The sequence below is a fragment of the Globicephala melas genome, chromosome 5, assembly GCF_963455315.2.
Source record: "Globicephala melas chromosome 5, mGloMel1.2, whole genome shotgun sequence".
Classification (NCBI taxonomy): domain Eukaryota; kingdom Metazoa; phylum Chordata; class Mammalia; order Artiodactyla; family Delphinidae; genus Globicephala; species Globicephala melas.
Window position 1 is genome coordinate 4,440,475 of NC_083318.1, and position 22,203 is coordinate 4,462,677.

A 22,203-nucleotide genomic window follows, 5' to 3' on the forward strand; every position below is an offset into this window, starting at 1 on the left:
CATTATTTCATTCTTTTTAATGGCTGAGTAATATTTCATTGTTTATATACCACTAGATGTGACTCTTAACATAACGACAGTTATCATGTTGCTGCAAATGGCATTATTTCGTTCTTTTTAATGGCTGAGTAATATTTCATTGTGCTTATACCACTAGATGTGACTCTTAACATAACGATAGTTATAGCTCCTAGGCAGCTATTTAAATGAACAGTGTCATCATTTAAAAGATAACCTGCCACAGTTTCCCCAAGGTGTATTCCAGGTGATATAAAAATGTATTACTTTTGTTATAGAACTTCTTCTTTTTGCATAAATTAGGGAAATACCAGAGCTGAAACAAAAGCAGGTTTGTTTATTTTAGGACATCTTGAAACTTTTAATATGGTAATGTGCCTGTGGAACCTCCCTGAAGGAAACAAAGTAGAGAGCATTTTCCATACTTGTTAAGGATCCTTTCTGTGTTCCTCAGAATATGCTTTGGTAAACATAATCTTCTAACCAGAAAGAATTAACACTTTCTCTAAGGTCCACATTATAAGCAAGACATAGATCACCTAGGGTCCTTACAGTCTCAACTTCCCAGGGTTGAAAAGTTAAACTGAAGATATAATTTTAGGAATGAGACCATTAAGTATATCCTTCTCCTTTTCTTTAAATAATCTGCATAAATTGTACTGTTCTATACAGTAAAATCAATCAGTACTCCATTTTTTAATAGTGTCAGAAACTTCCAGAATCTCCCTTTTCCCCTGGGCATGCCTCACCCTCATTTGTTATCTTTGATTACATACACCTGGAGGCTCTTGACTCCTCAATGCATTCTCTGCCCCACTGCAAGGGCAGGGTCCACTGTGACCTACCTACCTACATGACATGCGCAGCAGCAAGGCAGGCACCTGAATATTATGCGGGTGCCTACAGCCACTGAAATGGTCTTGAGTTGTTCCTATTTCACAGAACAACCAAGCTATCTTTTAGTGGATCAAGACAGACATCTGACAACAGGATGTTCATAGCAGAGCCACCACCAAGAGTGAATCCAACTGACCAGTGGATCTACAATGGAGGAAAGAGGATGGCGCTCAGAGGGCACACTCCTGGGGCTGGTGAAGACGCAAGCTAAACACAAAGTACCTGTATTTAACAAACTTTTGCTGGATATCAGGCACAGCTGCTAAAAAATTTAGAAATGCTACCAAATTTAAGTGTACTTTGAGGCATTCCTGAATCTGGGAAACATGAGAAGCCCTACTACACTTGGAGCCCAAGTGACTACTTACGTATGGAATTCTCCCTAGATCGATGAAATAGACATACTCTCCGAACCTAAAATATAAGTACTTTAAAGACAGGTTAGGGCTTCCCTGGTGGCACAGTGGTTAAGAATCCGCCTACCAATGCAGGGGACACGGGTTCCAGCCCTGATCGGGGAAGATCGCACATGCCGCAGAGCAACTAAGCCTGTGCCTGCGCACTAGAGCCCGTGAGCCGCAACTACTGAAGCCCGTGCACCTAGAGCCCATGCTCTGCAACAAGAGAAGCCATGCGCCGCAACTAGAGAAAGCCGCGCAGAACAACAAAGAGCCAAAGCAGCCAAAAGTAAATTAAAAAAAAAAAAAAAAGACAGGTTAACAATGCAACATTCCTGAAAAATATATTTAAAATACTGTACGCAGCCAAGTATGATACTCAACAAAGGTGATACGTTTGAGATTGGAATTTTACACTAATTAAAACTCTTCCCCTCAAAAAAACAGACTAAAAGACTATCTACAGAGCCCAATACAGGTCAAAACTCTTTAAAACTTCACAGATATGTTCAAATCGTAAGTATTACGTTACAAAGGTAAATGTAAAGGAAGGAAAAAATCAGCAGAAATATTAAGCAGCATGGTTCAGAAAGGCATATAAACAAAGATGCAAGAAAAATAGTTAACTATCCAAACACTAAACAAAAAAATCAACTTTCAAACAACTCATGTCAAATATGAAATTGATTATTCCTTTCTTATAGATTCTGGTCAAGTTTTCTGTCATGTGAAATAGCTGATTTGGGGGTTAGTAATGAGTATTCTACTCAGATGAATATGAAATTAAACAACTCTAAAAAGAAAGAGATTATCATCCCTTGAAATATTTAATAAATTAGAGTAATCTTGTTCTAATGCATCTTTCAGGTACCAGTAATTATAACTACTGGAGTGACTTTTACCTAGAGTTGTGTTACAGACCCTATGAATATTTATGTTTCAACTATTCAATGACAATGTTAAAGATCTGTGTAACTTATGCAAATGTCACCATCTACAAATCAATTCTCCTACTTTGACCTCTCAGTCTAATATTCCCAACTACCCAGAGGATATTTCCATTTGAACGTAAGTTAGCTAGGCCTCAATTTGCACAAGAGTTGCACATACATGCAACTCATTTTTTTTTAAGATTTTTTTTTGATGTGGACCATTTTTTTTAAGTCTTTATTGAATTTGTTACAATATCGCTTCTGTTTTATGTTTTGCTTTTTGGCCAGGAGGCATGTGGAATCTTAGCTCCCCGACCAGGGATCGAACCCACATCCCCTGCACTGGAAGGCGAAGTCTTAACCACTGGACCGCCATGCACTCATATTTAACTGTTATCCTTCCTTCAATGTTCTGTCATTCTTTCCCTGAGATAATCTCACATCAATTAATTTCATTCTTCTGCGCTCCCTACATCACCAATCTACTTCGCCTTGCTCTATACCTGAATCACCACTGTGTATCCTATTATGTTCCAGCAAAATCCCCTTTGTGTCCTTATGTCCTTGGGGGAGGGATGAAGATGAAGCACAGCACAGCCAACACCACCCAGGCCTCCTACAAAGCTAGCTAACTAGTGCTCTGGCCTGATGGTTGCTCAGAATAATTAAACTCTGAGAAAGCGTTAACTGAAATAGAAGGATGCCTCCCCAGGGATCTGTGATCTTTACTAGAGGAGCAACTGAAGTTAGGAAGGGAGATGGTCACTATTAGGTGCCAACTTGACTGGGCCATGGGTGCCCAGATATCTGGCACAATTTTAGGTGCCAACTTGACTGGGCCATGGGTGCCCAGATATTTGGTAAACGCGTTTCTGGGCTGTGTCTGTGAGGGTGTTTTCTAGGTGAGATTAGCATTTGAATTAGTAGACTAAGTAACACAGACAGCCCTCCCCGACACAGGTGAGCCTCACCCAGTCCACTGAAGGCCGGAGTATGACAGGAGTAAGAAAGAATTCTCTTTCTCTCTGTCCGTCTTTGAACTGGAATACTGGTCTTCTCCCGCCTTCAGACGGAACTGGAGGTACCCCATCAGCTCTCCGGGGTCTCAGGCTTCCACGCACAGGCTGGAACTACACCATCAGCTCTCCTGGGTCTGGACTTCTCCGGCTCCACAATCACATGAAACAGTTCCTTATCTCCCCACCCTCCACCCCACCCCTATCCCATTGGTTCTGCTTCTCTGGAGGACCCTGACTAACACAATCACTTAAGACAGAGCAGGCCTGTCTCTTTCATCTGTCTTCTAACGGAGCCTACTAGTGGTATTAACGTTTGCTTTTATTACAGGTAAAACATCTACGCACATAACGCTTTTCAGTTATAAAACACAAAAAGGTAGTTAGTACCACCCAGCCTAGAACACATTACCATTTATTTGTCCACCTCCCCACCCCGTCCCACCCCATCCCACTGCCTCCCCATCCAACAGTGGCTACTAACCTCTGTCATTTCTTTGATTGTTTTAAAAGATAAAACTTGTCACAAATGCAGATTTGCTTAAACAATATATTTTTCAGTTGTATTTATTCTTGAGCTCTGTAAAAATGGTATTACAATGTATATAATCTCCTGGGACTTCCCTTTTTTACTCAGCATATGTTTCCAAAATTCACTCATGTTGTATGCAGAAGTTTATTCACTTTTACTATTTTATAATACTCCATTGTATAAATACCATATTTCATTCAATCTCCTGTCAATGAACATTTGAGTTGTTTCCAATTGCTATTATAAACACAACAGCTGTGAACAGTCTGGTATATGGCTCTTGGTACACATTTCTCCTGAAGATATATACCCAAAAGTGGGACTGTCAAGTTACAGGATACACAAATGCTGAACTGTGCAACATAATGTAAAATTATTTCCCAAAGAGATCATACCAGTACTGCACTCCAATCAGCAATGTATGTAAGTTATCCCTTAATCTACATCCTCTCTAATACATGGTACTCAGAGACATGAATCTTTGTCACTGTAGTGAATGTAAAAAAAGAAAAATAGCTCATGGAGATTTAATTTGCATTTCCCTTATCATTAGTGACAAGCACCTTTTCATATACTTATTGGCTATGATTCCTCATATCTGAACTACTTGTGCACAGTTTTTACTCATTTTTCTGTTGAAATGTTTCTTTTTTGTGGCCTTCTAGAAGTTCTTCATATAATGGACACTAATCCCTCACCAGTTATATATGCCAGAAGTATTTTTCCCAGTGTGTGGCTCATCATTTTCTTTATGCTATCCTTTGATAAAAAATTCTAACTTTAATATGCTGAGTTTATCAATCTTCCCTTTTTATGGCTGGCACTTTATGTGCCTTAAAGACTTTGCTACTCAAAGTGTGGTGCATGCACCAGCAGCATCAGCATTCCCTGGGAGCTCGTTAGAAATGCAGACTCTGGGACTTCCCTGATGGCGCAGTGGAGTGCACTCCCAATGCAGGGGGCCCAGGTTTGATCCCTGGTCAGGGAACTAGATCCCACGTGCATGTTGCAACTAAGAGTTCACATGCCATAACTAAGGAGCCCACCTGCCTCAACTAAGACCCGGTGCAACCAAATAAATAAATAAAAAGATTAAAAAAAAGAAATGCAGACTCTAAGACGTCACTCCAGATCCACTGAATCAGAATCTGCATTTTATCACATCCCCCAGATAACACATATACTTTAAAGTTTGAGAACACTGTCTTCAGATATCCTTCCTTACCTCAAGATCAGAAAGATACTTGTCTGCATTTTCGTCTGAAAGTATTCAAGTTTCTCTTCTCGCATTTGTGGCAGACTGCAATACTATTGTTCCCAACTATCCTTTTCCTTCCCTTATCCATCCCTTTACCCAGCAGGTCTCTACTGTCACCACGGGACAGACTGGCAGCACCTCCCTGAAGCCTCAGTACATGCCCCTGCACTGCTCCCTATGACTGGTCAGACATAACACACACCAGGTCCAAAAAGATGCTTTAAAAGTGATCATGGGAGCTTCCCTGGTGGCGCAGTGGTTGACAGTCCACCTGCCGATGCAGGGGACACGGGTTCGTGCCGCGGTCCGGGAGGATCCCACATGCCGTGGGGCGGCTGGGCCCGTGAGCCATGGCCGCTGAGCCTGCGCGTCCGGAGCCTGTGCTCCGCAACGGGAAAGGCCACAGCAGTGAGAGGCCCGCGTACCGAAAAAAAAAAAAAAAAAATTAATCATGGGATTCAGCCTGGCCTCTTCTGGTATCACAGAACAGCATGGGCCCCAGAATGAGAAGACACCTAAAACAGAGCCACAGCAGCCAATTCACAGCAGCCAGTATGTGATGTGAACCAGGAAGAAATGTTTGATGTTTTAAGTCACTGAGATTTGGGGTTTTGGTCATCAAAGTACAACCTTGTAAAGTCTAATAAAATACTCAAGTCCTTAACCCATCCACAAGTTACCTATGTCTAGAATTAGTGAAGTGGAATTGTGAAGAAGGCATCTAATTTCATTTCTTTTCTACAAGGAAAATCAACTGTCCAGCATCACTTACGGATCAGCCCTGCACCCCCATCTGTAGCACCACTTCTCTCCTGTATCAAAGTTCCACATAATCACAGGTCTTGTGCTCAGTATACTCATCCCACGCCAGCACCATGCTGTATTCATCACTAGACCTTTCCATGAAGTCTCGAGATTTTTCTCCAGAGGTGTCTTCCCAATCTTGGCCCTTTGCTTTTTCTTATAATTTTAGAATCAAGCATCACATTCTATGAGAAACCCTACTGGGATTTTAATTGGAAATGCATTACATATACAGATCAATCTGAGGAGAACTGACTGCTTTGCAGTACTGAGCAAGGGCCATTTCTCCATTGAACTGGATCTCCTTTTATGTCCTTCAAATAAGTTTTAATTTTCAACACACAGACCGTGGCTATTAGATTTACTCCCAGATACTAGGTTACAGATTCTCTTAGGTCTTCTACACAATCATTGTCTGCGTATGACAACAGTTTTGTGTTCCCAGCATTCCAATCCCATTAACGCTGTTCTCTCCTTGTGTGGGCTGGTGCTCGGGACCACGGTGAGGAGAAGTAGTATCAGTGGGGCACCCTTTGTCTTGTACAAGATTATACAGGAAATGTTTCCACACCCTCACTAAGACAGATGTCTCTCTAAGTTTTCTGTAGACATTCTTTATTAGTTAAGAACATTTCCTTCTACTTGACATTTGCTAAGATCACAGATCTAGCTCAGTCACCTATATCTAGAATTAGTGAACAAAGATACTTTCTTCCTTATAACATAAGTGTGGTTTTCTTCCAGCAACGGCAGAAGCAGCTTACGTTTACTGAATCCTTACTATCTATGTGTTCCCTTTTTACAGATGATGAAAATGAAACTTAGGAAATTAATTTCCCCAAACAGCAAGAAAAGAGGAAGAGTTCGGATATGAAAGCAGACTGAGCTAACGCCAGGGTCAAGCTCTTCACCACCACAGACCATCTGATAACAACTTGCAACAACCCAGAAGGATCCTTCTGGCCCCAAAGGGGACGACTTTAGCAGCAATGGTCTCATCTAACTCTGGCTTTCCAGGAATTACACACTTTCCTCTAATGGAGTCCAATATGACCACGGATTCTGTAAAGGGTCCTTCAAATCATCAAAGCAGGGCAAGTCAACAGGGGAAAGAGAGAAGTAGCATAAAATGAGATAAGAATTTAAATTCACATTAAATAGGTTTCACATTTTTGAGAATGAGCTATTGCTCTGAGGACCTCAATGTCACTGATAAATACTTGAAAACAGGCAGACAGATGGCTCAAGAAAACCAAGGAAGTCTCAACCACACCAAGAAAAGAGCAGGTTAGCATCAAAACCACGTGAAATAACGTAAGTTTAAGGAAACCAGCGTGTCTAACCTGGCACAGAAAAGCTTACGGCGAACTGTAACTCTGTTCACCACCCGAGCCCACCCCTGCCACATATACATACACATTACATACACAGTGGGGAGGGGTGAGGGGAGTCACAAAGGGGACAGACTTATCCTGTATTTCTCCAGAAGGCTAACCAATGAATCAAATCAAATCAATCAAAAATTTTCTAAGAAAAATACTGTCCAACTGTGGCAGATGCTGTGATGTACCAGCCAGACCCGCAACTGAAGGACACGTTGCCAGCTTCTGGGAGTGCTGTGCCAGCCCCTCGGGGACTGCCTCAGCTGCAGGGAGCTGTCCCTTCCAGCGTCCTGACCCTTCCCAGGACCGCCCCACATCTGATGACTGACTGAGAGTACACAGGTCCAACCTGGGGCAACTCTGAAGGGCTGTTCTAGCTCCACAGCTCCCCATGGGGGGCGCCAAGGCTGTGACTGGGCCTGCAAAGCAGCCCAGCTTCTCCCTTCCTTCTGCAGGTTCTGCAGGTGTGGCCCCCAGGCGTACTTCTTTTTTTTTTTTTTTAATATTTTTTTTAAATATCTACTTCTTTATTTGGCTGTGCCGGGTCTTAGTTGCAGCACGCGGGATCTTTGACCTTCATTGCAGCATTCGGGCTCTTTAGTTGCGGCGTGCGGGATCATTTAGTTGCGGCATGTGGGATCTAGTTCCCTGACCAGGGATCAAACCCAGGCCCCCTGCGTTGGCAGAACAGTACCTTAGCCGCTGGACCACCAGGAAGTCCCTCCCAGGGGTACTTCCTAATCAACATTCTGCATGCTAAACTATCTGCAGCTGCTTTCCAGAGAACCCACCTACCAAAGAACTCATAAAGGAACCAACTGCCCCATCAGATTCACGACCCCCTTAATCATAGTTAAATATCAGAAACAACCACCATTTGGTGTATGTTTACTCTGTGCAAGACACAGTGGGGGACACAAGGCAGCTTAACCTGGAAGGTAATGGTGGCATGTTGTCTAGTAATTTTAAAGCTAAGAGAATGTGATTTCAGCACATGCATGAAATGATCATCCTCACACATCGTTTGCTCTGCAGAAAAACCAGGATCCACCATTCCACTCTATGGAAACTCTACGTTTTATGTTTAAGAACATGAATATGCTTATCAAAGCTCTAGGCAACGTAATCACTTTCAATTAGTAACTCTTCTTCGTTCTCTTACAAGCACTACTCATTTTCAATCTACCTCTGTTCAGGCCCTAATCCAATGACTGATGTCATTATAAGAAGAAGAAAATGTGGACAAAGACACACAGAGAATGTCACACAAAGACAAAGGCGAAGACTGGACTGCTGTGCCTACAAACCAAGAAATGCCAAAGACTGCCAGTAACCACCAGAAGTGAGGAGAGGGACACAGAGCAGGTCCTCCCTCAGAACCTCCAGAAGGAACCAACCCTGCTGACAACATCTGGACTGCAGACTTCTGGCCTCCAGAACTGAGAGAGGACGTCTGCTGTTCTCAGCCGCCTAGTTCGTGGCACTTCATTACAGCTGCGCCAGGAAACAATACAGCACCTCTGCAGCACTCCCCACCCCACCATGACTGCAACTGCATTTATTCTCCCACAACTTTTACCTTGGCACTAAGTATACAGGGATGTGACAGCGGGGAGCATCGGAAGCGTGCCGGCTTCACGTTCAGAGATGGGTCTGCTAACCCAGTGTTGTGCAAACATTTCTCAAAGCAGCAGAACCCAGTACCATATCTGAGACAGGCTGAAGGAGCAGAGGTGAGGGGGGGGCCTGGCCAAACACGCCTCCCCGTCACCCCATCCTCTGCCTCATGCCCTAAGTACCTGGGCTCTCTAGAATTCTTTTCTTCATCCGTTCATTCAATAAGTCTTTGAGCACCTACTTTGTGCAGACACTGCTTTCACAGCATGAACAAACACTGAGCTCAACCAAACCTCCTCATTTTATGGATTAAGAAACTTAAACATGTATTCGGGGTCCCAGGTGAGTCAAGACCAGGGCCACTGTGGGCCTAGGTCCGAAACTGGTGCCCTTTCCATCACACCATCCACCCCTCATCTAACCTGTAGCCTTGCCATCAGATAATTGTAAAGAAACAAAGCCAAGTCTTCCTACTTTGCATTTACCGTCTCCTTTGAATCAGTTCCTGGTTCAGCCATCTCTGCTCACTGTCCCCACAGGCACAGAGGCATCTCGAGAAGCTGACAGACCTGACTCCCAAGCCAGAGAGAAAGGGAGACCAGCCCTGCCCCACCGCAGCCAGTGCAGACTGCAGGGCGCGACCCGAGCCTCCTCAAGGTGGTCGCCAGCCTACCCTGGCAAGGCCCAAGCGAGTTCCACGCAGAGGAGCTGCGGGGTCCGTGACAGCTTCTATCACACGGCTAGTGAAAACACTTGGAAACACTGTCCTTAGATGTGCAAGTGTGCTTTTGGAAATAGGAAAATGAAATGCAGGGGGAAAAAGTATAAGATCTAAGGGCAAAAACATGTGCCTAACACACATACCAACATAGTAAAAAGAAGCCCCTGAGCGGCACCGGAAGGTCCTCAGACGGCCTGTTGCCAGTGAAGGGCCAAGCCTGTTCCTCAGCTCTGGAGCCCTGTGCGCTGATCGGGCCAGAAGTGGACTGGGGCCGCGGGCGGGCAGGGAGGGACGCGTGCCAAATCATGTGACTACCACAACAGAACGAGCTGCGTGTCAACCAGAAAACCCAATTACAGGTCTAGATAACGGACGGCCACGTGGAAGCTAGGTCCACTCCCCGGCTTAGAACTGGGAAAAGGAAGGTAAGAAATTCTCACAATTGTTTCATCAAGGGAAGGTTGCAAGATGAAAGAAAGCCCTGAGAGCGAGCCTCTGAAGGTCAGTCACTTGCCTGCATCAACGGTGTCCAATCTCCTAAATGTATGCTTCTTCCTACTGCGCGGCTGCATCCACAGAGAGGCTACATTATAACTCTGGTTGAAAAGGCTGCACTCTTGTCCTGATGAGACTCACTTAAACAACAAAAAACAGGACAGGGAAAGATCCCACTCTACAGACCACCTCCAAGACTCGTTCACTCCTAAAGCAACGGCCGTCGGTCACACGGTGGCAGGCCTAGCTGCTCTCTGGTACTTTTCTTTCGCTCAAGCCCTAGAGACCACAACTGTTACCACCCTCACTGCCCCGCCCTCTCGGCCCTTCCTCTGCGGGCCCCTCCTCTTCCCCAGCTCTCCGCCCAGGCCTCACACTTCTCTGTTTACATTCACTTCCTCCTTTGAAGCCATCCAATAGCAAAACCTGAGTCACGCCAATGTAATTTAAAAGTTTCTAGCAGCCATATTAAAAAAAACAGATGAAATTAATTTTCATAATATACTTTAACTCAACAGACCCAAAATATTATCACTCCAAATATAATCAAGGTAAAAGATCATTAATGAGCTATTTTACATTCTTTTTTTCGCATACGAAGTCTTTGAAATCTGGTGTGTATGTGACACTTACAGAACATCTCGAGTCAAACCAGCCTCATCTCACGTGCTCAGAAGCCGCAGGTGGCTCATGGCTACCTTACTGAACAGCACAGGCCTAGCTGATCTCCACTCCCATGACTGTAATCTCTACATCTATCTAGAGATTACTCCAAACTTTCTCTCACCCCCACTTCTCTCTCATGAACCCAAAACTTACAGAGCCATCAAGCTACTAGACGATGCCTGAATGGCATCTCAACTTACAACATCTCTTAAAAAACACAAATGAAAACCCAAAAATTCTTACCACCAACAACCTTGCCAGGACCTTCCCAGTGTCAGTCAAGGGCAACTCCGTGCTTCCACTGCTCAAATCAAAAGCTCTGGCATCATCCTTAACTCCTCCTGTTTCTCTCACATTCCAATCCAACCTGTCAGCGAGTCCTCTCCGTTCAGTTCCACCTTCATAACGTTTGTTCCACCTTCATAACGATGCACGATCGGGGTCTTCCACTTGTTCTGCCCTCGCCCTGAATAATGCTCCTCAGACAGCCCCACACCTTTCTCCCTTTTCCCCTCAGGTCTCAGCTCAAGTATGTCTTACCAGAGAGCCCTTCCTGCCCACCCTAAACACACAACACCCCTCCGGCCCACTTCATTTTCCCTCTCAGCACGCATCTGCACTTGACCCGTGTACCCATCTGCTTGCTTCCCCCACCCGCCCCAGCGCTGAATGGTGTGGTGGCCATGGGCTGGTCAGGCGGCCCCTCGAGACGGCCTGCCGTGGGGAGCCCAGCTGACTGAGAGCCTCCACTTGCTACATGGTGGCAAAGACATCAGGCCACGTGCCCCTCAGGCTGCTCCCAGCAATGCTGACCAGGATGGGGTACAGATCTGACCTGCCGAGCAGCCAGCAGCCTGGCCAAGACAGTCTCCAAACTGCCCTGGCCTGAGGCTGCTCTGGCCTGCCCTCCCCCATCTCTCCTCCCCCTGGATCACACCTGCACGGAAGCCGATGGCTCTTCCTCCCTCCCTCCTGCTCCCTCCCTCCCGCCCCGTGTAAGTCTCGTGCACGTCTAACCATCTTGGCATCTAGGCATAGGACACTGTGAGCAGACAAGTGCCGTGTGAACCATGAATCTCTAGGAAGAGCCGGGCAGTGGGAAGTACGTTAACTTTAAGTTGCAAAGATAGAAGTTGGGGCTCCTGCTCTGCCATGTATTACGTGTAACCTTAGGGAAGTTTCTTGAGACCTCTGAGCTGCAGCTTCGTCATCTGTAAAATGGAGATAATACCTCCTCTCTCAAGAGCTGTCAGGAGGATTAAAGGAAACACTTTACCTAAGGTCCCTAACAAAAGGCCTCACATGTAGGAAGTGCTTTAACAAGCGTGAGCTCAGACTCCTCCTTACCCGTTTTCTAATAGTTACTTCTAAGAATCCCTTACCTTTCCCCTTCACCACAAACTCTGACCACTTTTAAACTAAATAATGCCCCAAATAACCCTAAATACCTGCAGGACTACTTCAGAAAAGAAAATACCCAGCCTAATGTCTAAAATTATTAAATATAATAAAGCCACCAAGAAAATTTTCAATATGATCAATGATAATTTAGAGAAGTTAGAAACTTGTTCGTCAGTTTTTGTTTTGTTTTGTTTTAGGCTGCCTAGGTTAAGGAGGTTTCTCACACAAGTTTACCAAAACATTATGTATAAAAATGTTTACTGTGTTACAATAACAACATGGAAACCCACTCCATCAACTAATCAAATAAATTCTGGTGCATTCATACCACAGAATACTGGGCACATTAAAAAAAAAACAGTGGGGCTTCCCTGGTGGCGCAGTGGTTAAGAGCCTGCCTGCCAATGCAGGAGACACGGGTTAGAGTCCTGGTCTGGAGGATCCCACATGCCACAGAGCAACTAAGCCCATGAGCCACAACTGCTGAGCCTGTGCTCTAGAGCCCGTGAGCCACAGCTACTGAAGCCCGCGAGCCTGGAGCCCGTGCTCTGCAACAAGAGAGGCCACCGCAGTGAGAGGCCCATGCCCTGCAATGAAGAGTGGCCCCCGCTCGCTGCAACTGGAGAAAGCCCACGCACAGCAACAAAGACCCAACACAGCCAAAATTAAATTAAACAAAACAAAACAAAAAAAAAACAGTGAAGTAGATCTGTACACGAGGTAGGTCTATACATGCTGATACAGAAAGCGCTCCAAGATACAAAGTTTAGTGTTTGTTTAAACGAAGAACACTCTCTACCATGACTCCAATTTTTAGAAGTACAGGCGTAATTTTTTTTGTATGACATCCGAGAAGCTTATCAGTGATTTTTCAAAATGAGTACAGGGTGGGAAGGGGAGTGAAAGAGAACACTTACTATTCATCTTATAACTTACTGCTTTTTTAGATTTAACATGGACTCTTTAAAAAATAAATAGGCTTTATAAGAGTTACTTATATTCAAAACAATGTTTTGGTAAATCATACAAAACATATTTTGATAGTTTTAAATTGAGCTTTACATCTTATAAAAACAAGAAACTCCTTCGATGGCACCAGCAAAAAACTATTAACAATACAATCAGTAATAATTATCTATGGTGGTAATCAAAGGAAGCAGTGGCAAAAACAACAACCAAAAAAAGGACCAAAAATGTGTCTATTCAATTTCAACTTTCTCGTGATCATTTTGTAATGTATAAAAATAACTGAATCACTATGTTGTGTAGCAAAACTCATATAATATTGTAAGTCAATTATACTTCAATAAAGAAAATTTTTTTCAACTTTCTCACCATTAAAATCTTCAGGGAAGATGCTAACAAGGAGCTAAATGTTAATCAGATGCCCAAGAAAAAGCTATAGTTACTGAGGAAGACAAGTAAAGAGCCTGAATAAATCCCCAAGCTGGGTAAACAGTTTTGAAATAGTTATGTCCTGGCTATTAAGATTCCACAGGTACTTTGCAAAATGTAGTTGAGCTAGAAACAAACTCCTGGCTGAAAGGGAAAATAAATCCCTCCCCACTTTCTACCTCCTCCTGTTATTGAGGTAACAACCACATTACCAAAAAAGAAATCTGGAAACGTGCTGAGGCCCATTTCTTTACACTTATTTATCTCCACGTGTGACTGACTCATCTGACATCAGTGTGTGCTGAGTGACCGCTCCTTGCGCCAGGCACCATAAGGACTATAGACACACAGTGCCTAGGTTCGCTTCCCGTCACCAGAGAACCACATACATGTACAGACGTGTACACACACACACACACACACACACACACACACAACCTGCATTCACAGAACTCACATTCCTTCATCACTCTAGCTAGGAACACACACACAAAGCAACACATTCTCAAGCATTTTTGCAATTATTAATCTTCTAACTGTCCTACTGCTTTTATTTCTAATTGATACTAATTCATCCACTAGGATAGGCCTATCATCCCCAATTCTTTGGGGCAGGTTTTAAGAGAGATTTATTAGGAATATAATAATTCCTAAGAATATAATAGGAATATAATATTTCCAGTGATTTTTTAAAAGCTCATAATCATCAATATAGTCAACGTAAGCTAAATAGCAATTAACACATATTCTTATGTTGCTGCAAGTAGGGAATTCCATATTTTGTTAGAACCAGAGATACCACTTTTTAAGGTTTCTGGATACAACCTGTCAATCAGTAACACATATAAACTTAAAAATAGTACCTAAATATTTAATTAAAAGTTTCAAAATGATAGCTGGTTTTCCTCCCCTAGGTTCTCCCTGTCTAGTCACAGGGCAAGACTGCTGAGCAGACAAAGGAAAAGATAGAGAACTACAGAGAAAGCCTAGTGGCAAGAAAAAGCTTTGGAGATGACTTCAAAAACAAAATTTCAACAGTCATTCTAAATACTAAATAAGAAGATTCTACTGCTTAATATATAATTATAAGATTAAAACGAAAGCATGTGTTTTACAGAAAAATAACATATAGTATAACAACTGACAAACCATTTTCCACTTTCTTAAGCCACTGCAAAAAACCTGGCTCACTTACAGAAAGGTTTCCTGTCTTCAGAATAATTTAGGACCACCATCATGAATCTGCTTATGCAAAAGCTCCCTCCAACCAAATATTCACTTTTCTGCTAATTCCCAAAACTAACGAAAGAATGAAGATGGAGAGACCAGACGATTTTTTTTTCCTTTACACAGAAGCCAGAAATAAATCTGTGAACACTGTTACAGTAACCAGCATATACAATCAATCAACATACTGTGCTAACACATATATATGGAATCTAAAAAAAAAAAAAAAAATGGTTCTGAAGAACCTAGGGGCAGGACAGGAATAAAGATGCAGAAGTAGAGAATGGACTTGAGGACACGGGGAGGGGGAAGGGTAAGCTGGGACGAAGTGAGAGAGTGGCATGGACATATATACACTACCAAGTGTAAAATAGATAGCTAGTGGGAAGCAGCCGCATAGCACAGGGAGATCAGCTCAGCACAGGGAGATCAGCTCGGTGCTTTGTGACCACCTAGAGGGGTGGGATAGGGAGGGTGGGAGGGAGATGCAAGAGGGAAGAGATATGAGGATATATGTATAGCTGATTCACTTTGTTATAAAGCAGAAACTAACACACCATTGTAAAGCAATTATACTCCATAAAGATGTTTAAAAAAAAAAAATCAACATACCCAACCACTAGTATTCTCTACACCTGCTCCAACTAACAGCTAAAAGCTGCCACTTACTGGGCACTTACTACGTGCTGGGCCCTGTTCTGAGTATGTCGTGTGGATTCATGAAGCTCTCACATAAAGCCATTCCAACCCCACTACCCCTCTGCTAAATTCAGAGAATGTAGAGTGATTGAGTTAACTCAATCAAGCATCTAAGTCAACAAGTACTATGTGAAAGACTACTTCACACACTAGAGGGAATCAGCAATGGATAAGATTTTCCTCTCTCCCCTTAACGAGTCTGTAATCCATGTAAAGAATAAACTAAAAAGTCAAAAAGAAAAACTAGCTGAGTGGAAGTATCGTCAAGCACTGTGTGGGAGAATAATGAAGAGTTAATTCTGAAAATCAGGGGAAGCTTCTTTCATAGAAGTAGAAGCATTTAAGCCAAGCCTTCATTCAGTATTAAGGATTTTGATAAGAAGAAAAAGGCAGAAAGGACATTCAAGAGTAAAGAAGTCAGACCAACAACCATGAAAGTGGCCAGAGGTCTAGTGTTGAAATACCAGGTAACAAGAGCGATGCAGTAAAATATGAAGCTAAAAGTTAGAGTGAGGCCAGATGGCACAGGTCTTAGAATGCTTTCCTAACCCCTTAACACTAATTCTCAACCGGCCAGGGGTGATGCCTCCAAGGTGAAAATCTTTGTAGGAGTAAGCCTACTGGACAGCGCTAGGTCATAACCCCAGGCGTGATGGAACTCGGGGGCGGGGGGATGTCAAGAACCGCTGGTATATACCTGGGGGGCAGGGCATGATACGATTTGATTTACATATTGAATAATTCTGGGAACAGAACACAGGAGGACTAGAGAGACTAGATACAGGGAGACCAGTCAGCAGGCCTACAGGAACAACCCCCATAAGAACTGACAATAGCCAGGGAGGGCAGCGACCGGGGAACTGTGGAGAAAAACAAAAGCAAAAACAAGAAGGTTGATGGAAAAGACACATGGAGGCAGACCTGGTAAAAATCTGGTCAAGAAAAGGAAGCCTCAAAAAGTTTCCAGCCTGGGTAACAAGGAAGACCAATGTGCTGTGAAGTAATATCATCTCATTACCTTTATCTGAACAAGGGTACGCAGTACACAAAGAATAGCCACTCTAAGTGACACCGCAAAGCATTTCACAAAATAAAGAATCTGAAGTTCCAGAGAGATTTAACCGACCTGCCCATGGTGCCCCAGGGGTGAGGAGATGAGCCAACACACAGACCTGAGTCTCTCGAATCCAGGCCTAAATAAGCGCCCTCAAAAGCAGTTTACTTCTTAGGAGTGCAATAAACCTCCAGAAACGTTTCAGACAAAAAGCGTGAATCTGCTGAGACTGCAATTACACTTTAAAGGTAAGGAACATTTTAAAACGTATGCTCTGATCCCCTCTCCCAAGAGACAGGGTGCAGTGACTTCAGTCAGCATTGCCGGTCCATGGGCCCTGAAAGTTTCCACACACGTGGGAGAGGTGGTTGTTTGTACTTTGTATAAAAATACCACTTGGTATTTTGTGAGAGATTAAAAATAATTGAAAAGAAATATGCTAAGTATTAACCATCTTCAATATAATAAAACCTCATTCCCAGTGCTGTGGTTGGTACTGATGTTTGTTATTAAAATCGTTTATAATAATAAGGTGGATTACAGACTTTGACTTTATTCAGCAAACATCTGAACATTTTCATGGTTAAACCCCTGAGCAAGGTGTTGGGGATAAAATAATGACAGGGTCACCACAGCCAGAGTATTACATACACAACACGTGATATAGGCAATAACGAAAGTAAAAATAGAAGATTATGACTGCAGAAATGAATAATTCACTTTGACAGGATTTCCAAAGGGCTCCAGAGAGGACATAAAATCAGATGTGGACTTTTAAAAAGTGGAGTGGGTGGAAGTGAGACAGGGCATTCCAGTCAGAGAAAAAGTTATAAGGGAAGAAGGGATGAAGCAGCCTGGCCTGTTCAGAGAACCAAGAGTAGTCTCACTTGGCGGGACAGTGTGGAAGGGGAACCGAGAAGACAGGTAAAGTTCAGAGATGACCAGGGCCAGACTGTGAAGGGCCTTGAATGTGATGCTGCTGAGTCTGGTTCTGGCCTCCAAACAACAGGCGGTCAGTCCTTAGAAGCATTCTGAGCCAGAGGCTGACAAGATGCAATCTAGATTTAGGAAAGGTGACCTGACAGCCAGGCAAAGTGCAGACAGGAAGGGATGGGGAGGGTCACAAGAAAGCTTTAAGCCAAGAGAGGAATCTGAAGCTTGGACATACTAGCACTACCTAGTATTTTAAAAGGGACTGAAAGTTGGCATAACAATGTCACATCTCCCCTCACTTGATCATTCCAACCATGCCACGGGACAGTTATCAACACTCTTCCCATTTTAGAGATGAGAAAACTGGCCCAGAGGCCATGAACTGCTCCAAGTCAAATGCTGCTGAAACAGGGAGAACAACCCAGGCTCAGTACTTTCCACACTGCGAAATAAAAACAACCCTACTGCTTTTGAAAAGTGCTACTATAAAATAAAGCAGGGAGTGATCTATGGTATCATTAAAGAAGCACTAAAAATCCATTTAATTTTCTTAAATGTTTGCAACTTGTGTAACAAATAAGCTAATTGCCTTTGAAATAGTTACAGATTTGCCTTATGTTGATGCCATGGTAAAGACTGGTACTTTTCTTTAAAAACAAAACATTTGTACCTCTAATTCTACTTTCTACAAAGTTAAATATTGAAGAGTAATATTCTCTCCTTCCTTCAATGTTTCAGTGGCCAAACTGGCATTTCACTGATGACACAGGCTTATATAAAAACCGTAATATATGTGCCCAAACTGAAGCAATAAATTTTTTTTGAATTATTAAAAATTCATTATTTATCAAGTACAGCAACTGAATATAGAACATTGCAAGAAGCTTATTTATAGGTATGCAAAGGCACAATTTCAGAAATAATTTTTGCTACCAAGAAATATCATAAAGATCCCGAGAACCATTTATGAGTGGATCAATCCAAAATAACCTATGAGAGAATATTTGACCTTCAGGCTGCAAAGTGATAGATCCCCGCCCCCGACCCCGCCACGTCGGATTCGAAATCTATGCAATGTCAAGGTGCTCGGGCCCCGGTCTTAGTGCACAGGAGAAACCTACCTTAGGGATTAGGGATTTGACTGTATAGTTAGTTTTATCCACGGCATCACCTATTATCAAAACTGCTTGCCCCGACCTCTTCACCAATCTCCTACCACAGTTTTTTTAAAACAAGCAAAGACCCAGACACGTAAAGCTCAATCTTAGGAACCTGGCCGAAGTAGCCGACCTAGATATCCAAGAATCCAACCCAGATATTTATTAGCAGAAACCACATTTAGTTAAACCATTCCAAAGAACCACATGTCCCCCTACCCGCTTAATCTCCTACACTTTGTACTAGGTGAGGTCTCCATTGCCTGTCTATGGAGGGCAAAAAGTGAAAGGTGGCGAAAGTGAAATCAAAACCGGCTTCTGCCAGGATTTCGGGGGGGGTCCGCCACCAACAGTTCGGCAGGCCCGTTCAACTGCGCACCGCCCGCTAAGTCCTGGGGCTGCAGGCATGTCCCTCGCGATCAGCCGTTCCTCGGGCGCGGAGGAGCGGAGAGCTCCGAGGGGCTGCCGGGGACGCGTGTGCTTGGAGCCGGCCCGAGCCGGCTGAGGCCCTCCTGCGCCGCGGCCGCGGATGACTTTGCGTGCCAGTCCCTCCCGCGGGCGGCCGTAACCTTCGCCGAACCTTGCGCCTCAGGGCCCGCCCCACCGGCAGGGCCCGCCCCGCGCGCGCAGCGCCACAGGCCCGCGCGCCCGTCCGTCCGCGCCGCCCCGCCCCTCCCCTCCCCTCCCCCGCCGGCGGCTTCCCTTCCCGGGCCCCTAAAGGACAATGCAGGAGGGGAGGGGGCGGAGGGACGCAGCTGGGCGAGGGCAGCGCCGCGAGCGCCCACCGGCCGTCTGGCCGGCCGCTCCAGGTGTCCCGCGGCCGCCGCACTCTGGGCGCCGCACCCCGGCCGCACGTCCGCTCCCCACCTCGCCGCGCCTCCCCCCAGAGAACCGCTCCCAGCGCGGCGACACCCGCCCATTGTGCGGACTCATCGTCCGCCCCGTGCGCCGGCGCCCGGCTCCCCAGGGCCGGGGTCCCCGGGCCAGCAGCCCACCGCACGCCCGGGGTCCGGCCGGGGTCCTCGCGGAGCCCGCGGCCCGGCGGGGCGGCCCGGCCTCCCTCAGGCCGGTCCCGGAGACCCTCGGCCGCGGTGGCGGCCCGCCCCAGCCGCCCAAGGGGCCGCGGCCCGCTCAGCCCGCCCAGCCCACCCGCGGTACCTGCCGAGCGGCCGGGCGTCGCGGCGGCTGGCGGGGGCGCCTCCTCGCTCCGAGGGCTCCGAGCGGCTGCCGAGCGCCGGGCAGCCCTGGCCTGCGCCTTACGTAAAGCGGCGGCGGCTCCGGCGCCACTCGGCGGAGGGCGGGAGGCGGCGCACCGCGGCCGCTCCGCTCCGTTACCCGGCAACTGGCCTCAGCGCCCAGCCAACCGGGCGCGCTCCATATCCTTCCGCCCAGGAGCCGGGATTACATCAGCGCCACCGTCCCGCCCCGGCCCCGCCCCTCCGGCCGGCGCTGGGCTTCCCGACACGGGCGGGCGAGCGGAGGGCCCTGGAGCCTGGCGGAGCCTTGCTGCTGCCGGTGGGCGCTGGGAGTCGCCGGGAGGTTGGAGGACAGGAGGCAGGAGCCCACCCGGTGTGCGGGGCGTAGGAGCGGAGACGCCCCCTGCGGAGGGGCGAGTGGGGCTCCTGAACTCCGCCGCCGCCCCTCCCCGCCTCCGGGCTGCCTCGGTCCCCGCCTTCCCGGCACACGCTCCACCTGTCTGCGGCCCCCTCCTCGCCGCGTCCTGGGATGGCTGGAGTGGGCGGTTTAAAATACAGGCTTAAAAAAAAAATTTTTTTTTTAACCCAGAAGACAAGCTAAAGAAATGTGACATGGCTCTTTTTATTAAGTAGGCAAAAATAAATTCTGGAAGATTCGGAAGTGGGAACCAAAAATGTGCACTAACCTTTTAATCAAAGTCTCTTCACACCCACCCACTTTTCCTAAATGTGATTCGTAGGTCTGTCCTTAAAAAGGCAAATAAGTATCACAGGCGCCAGAGAGAAAGGAGCCTTGGAGATTGCCAATTTTCTTAAGAGGGAGCATGACCTGCCTGGGGGTCATTCTCCATTGATTTATTTGTTGAGCACCTACTAAGTGCCAGGCACTGAGCTTTCCTTTCAGAACTTGCGAAGCAAGGTTCCCGCACCAGCTCCCTGGCATAGGAGAAGCTGACGTACAGGCTGGGAAGGGGCAAACTGGATATTACGGGCTGGGTGGGTGCTGGAGGGATGGACCACAAACTATTTGCACACTTTCTACAAAGTGCTTTTCTGTACACCTGTGTTTTGTTCTTAAGAAGAATCCTGAGTCAAGGCATTATTGTTCCCATCTCACAGGAGAGAAACCCGAGGCTCAGAGAAAGTAAATGATTTCACCTAAGCTTTACTGCTCCAGAAGAAGTGAGGTCTTCTGACTTCCCCAAACCACACTGCCTCTTGCAGGATTTGAACCCAGGCTCCTGGCTGTGAGGTCTGGGATCTTCTCCTTTACACAGCTCTCTCCCTTCATCAGTTTGCTCCCAGTTTTATTCTGTGAGGTTCATCTCAACTGAATGTGTCTCATCATGAATCACAGTGCATTCAATCCGTGTCTTCTGAGCACCTGTTCTGGGCCTTGCTGGACGCCAGGCAGGGGCGACCCTGCCCTCTTGGAGATCAAACTCTGAAAAGAGGGAGAGGATGAAAGGGTGTGGGAAATCCAGAGTGACCTGGGTGCAAAGAAGGGGCAAGTAATGGAGCTTCGGAGTCTAGTTCCCAGGTGCCCTCGGACCTGGGATTCACAGACCAACCAGAGAAATTTACCCCCCAATATAGGGGATTTGCAAAGAGTGGTCAACTTTTAATTTTTGCCGCGTTAACTTTGTCGTCATCTACGCTCAGCATTTAGTGAAAAGGACTTATTAACAGTAAAAAATAAAAATACAGTCAGCCCTCTGTACCCATGGGTCTGCATCCGTGGACTCAAACAACCATGGATCAAAAATACTTGAGAAGGGCTTCCCTGGTGGTGCAGTGGTTGAGAGTCCACCTGCCGATGCAGGGGACACGGGTTCGTGCGGCGGTCCGGGAAGATCCCACATGCCGCGGAGCGGCTGCACCCGTGAGCCATGGCCGCGGGGCCTGCGCGTCCGGAGCCTGTGCTCCGCAACAGGAGAGGCCGCAGCAGTGAGAGGCCCGTGTACCGCAAACAAAACAAAACAAAACAAAACAAAACAAAACAAAAAAATACTTAAGAAAAAAATTCCGGGAAGTTCCAAAAAGCAAATTTTGACTTCGCCACAACTATTTACATAACATTTACATTGTATTTATAACTATTTACATTGCATTAGGTGTTATAAATAATCGAGATGATTTAAAGTATGAAGGAGGGGAATGTGCATAGCTTATATGCAAATACTGTGCCATTTTATGTAAGGGACTTGGGTATCCTCCAATTTCGGTATTGAAAGGGTCCTGAAACCAATCCCTGCTGAACGGAGGGATGATTGTAGTAACAATATATCTCAGATATTCTCAGAGAAAGGTAACACGGTTGGCAACCTTTTAGTCACACACACACACACACACACACACACACACACACACACACACGGGTTTTCTGACATTTTTCTCATTTTGCC

General features: G+C 45.7%; 1 protein-coding gene across 2 annotated transcripts in view; it reads right to left on the reverse strand.

Annotated features, from left to right (window-relative positions):
• The window catches only part of KIAA0232 (KIAA0232 ortholog), an 89,374-nt gene extending 69,463 nt beyond the window's left edge, over positions 1–19,911 (reverse strand). For both annotated transcript variants that reach the window (XM_030876873.2, XM_060298928.1), the window contains exon 1: positions 19,761–19,911. The gene's annotated coding sequence lies outside the window, so the exon portion shown is untranslated. The remainder of the gene's footprint in view (positions 1–19,760) is intronic.
• Between the last annotated feature and the right edge of the window lie 2,292 nt (positions 19,912–22,203).